Source organism: Uranotaenia lowii, chromosome 3, assembly GCF_029784155.1.
Source record: "Uranotaenia lowii strain MFRU-FL chromosome 3, ASM2978415v1, whole genome shotgun sequence".
Taxonomy (NCBI): domain Eukaryota; kingdom Metazoa; phylum Arthropoda; class Insecta; order Diptera; family Culicidae; genus Uranotaenia; species Uranotaenia lowii.
Genome location: NC_073693.1, coordinates 340,975,427 through 340,978,112, shown reverse-complemented (window position 1 = coordinate 340,978,112; position 2,686 = coordinate 340,975,427).

The window sequence follows — 2,686 nt, the reverse complement described above, 5'->3', positions numbered from 1 at the left end:
GCCAGCTTTCCATCAATTGAAAACGGTGAATGTGGGTATTTAATTTTTTTTTCTTCTGTACAGCATTTTGGCAAAAGTTGAATTGGGCAAAAACGTTTGTGGAATGAAAGTTGTTTAATATTTTGGTATCGAGATGAGAAAGGATAGAAAGTCGAAAAAAGACTTGTGACCTTACATTGAAAGTTTAGTAATATTATTTCGAAGATTTCAATGAGGAATTTACAAACAAAAATGTTATCGGAAAAAAAAATCTCATGCTCAACTCAATTTACACAATAACATTTAAGAACAAAATATCATGAAAGACAGAAAAAATAAAAAAAAAAGGATTTTAATAAAAAAAGATTTGTTTTACAAAAATAACAAATTTTAAGAGCACAAATGAAAAAAAATATAATAATGACGGAAATGATAAAAATTTCCATTATGAATGAAATGACAAAAAAACAGAAACTCAAAAATGACAAAAAAACGGAATTTCAAAAATGACGAAAAAATTACGTAAATGGCTAAAATGACAAAAAGGATAAAAATGAGTGAAATCTAATATATAAAGATGAGTTGGACTATATATGTTTGTTTGTTTGTATGTACCTTATACAAATCCACACCGCTGAACCGATCAGCCTGAAATTTGGTACAGAGATGTAGTTGGATCAGGGTAAGGTTTTAGTAATAGTTATGAGCCCCTCCCACCTGAAAAAAAGGACCCTCCCATACAACGTTCTATTTTATTCTCACGAACCAAAAGTCATGGCATGGCATTTTGTCAACCGACTTTTTTCCCCTTGGCGGGTTGTTTTCAGCATCACCATGGGCCGGTCATTAGAAACGACCGTCCTTAGTTCACGTGTACTGAACAGCAAATCAAAGCCTGCTAATGATTAAAATTTGGATAGCGGATTTTTGGCGGGCTTTTTTTCGTCTACTGTTCGTAGCACAGGGCACAAGCACGTGATTCTTGGATGAAATAATAAGTCTACTTTTGAGATTAGAAAAACTTATCGCATGTTAGGAATAAATTGATTTGAACAATGGTTTTCAAAGTAGTCCCAACTGCCGTTGGGGGCGTTGAGAGTCAACAAGAATATGCAGTAGTTGAAGTATAAATACAATGCATGATTCATCTTCATTATGAATTCATTTCTTCAGTTGAATTACTATTTTGAATGAAAACTTATTTTCCAGCTTTTAGGAACCAACAATTTTCATATTTTTGGAATTCCTCATAGGGTAAGAAGCTATTTTAAGGGGTTTGAGTTGAAGGCTGCAATCTCAATGCTTTGATTGCCGTGTAGAAATTTATTCAAAAGGCAGGGTAGACAATCAAATCAATTCTGGAAAAAGTTGAAACCAAATCCAACGCATAAAACTTTTTAGTAATTAAATCGGAAGTTGTTATTTCATACAATTTAATTTCTTTGGCCAAGTTTGAGTCATTTTTGGTCAACAATGTGTTCAACTCTGTCATCCAATTATGAGAAAACTAGAGCCTTTAGTAGTGCAAATTAAAACAAATGATTTCTAAGGCTTTTTACATTGATCACTCTTCATGATAATCAATGGAATAGTTGTGTCAAAAAATAGAAAAATTGAAATGTAGCTCAAATAAATTTTTCATAATATTATAAAATGGGTAATTTCGGTTTCAAGGTGATGTGTTTTTTGATAACTTTAAAAACTATTAATGAAACTTTTAACATCTAAAACAACTTATCATTCTCATCATAAGTACAAATCAAATTTGAATATACTACTCTACGATAGATCATTCATATAAGTGAGATAATCTTCAAAAGAGGTCGTGTACATATGTTTACAAGCCTATGATATTGGATTTTCATTAGATAACACATGGACAAGATGAAAAATACATTGTTATCATTTGAAGATTATATAAAAAGACTATATTTATTCAAGCTTCCCAAAAAAATAAAAGGTTGATGAGGTTGCCAGAATTTTTCCGGACGTCCGGACCCAAATAATCTGGGCAATTTTCTGACACAATCTGCGTAGTTGATTTCAATATGTTTAACCCAAAACAGAGAACACTTTAATTATTTTTTCATCAAATCTCATCAGCGGATGTATTTTAGACTTTAAAAACAAGTCAGGATAAAACTTGCCATAAAAAATTCCTTTTTGAACGTTAAAATGGAAAATTGTAAAAATTCTATTTAATTTTATTTTATGTTTTACAAATAAAATGAATTAATCCGGGTGAAATCCGGGCTTTTTTCAACGAAATCCGGTCAACCGGGCCGGACCGGATTTCCCTCAAATTTTGTGTCAAATATTCGGACAAATCCGGATAAATCTGAGCAATCTGGAATCCTTAGTTTAAAATTTTGTTCTTGATTCGATGAATAGGCATTCAAGGGACATTATTTTAGCAAACTTAACAAGTTTTTCAATAATGTTAAAACGAAAAACTTTGTTAAAAATCCAATTAAAACTTCTAAAAGGCTAACAAAACTTACAAAGCTTACATGGCAAAACATGGTCAAATTTGTTAAAATGATGAATAAAAAGCTTTCAAAATTTCGAAACTCAAATTAATTTTTATTCATCTTTTATGTGAGCCCGAGCAAGGCCGGGTAAATCAGCTAGTGATAAATATACCAAATGTGCAAAAGTGACAAAAATGTCTAAAATGACCTCAATAACAAAAATGGCATAAATGACA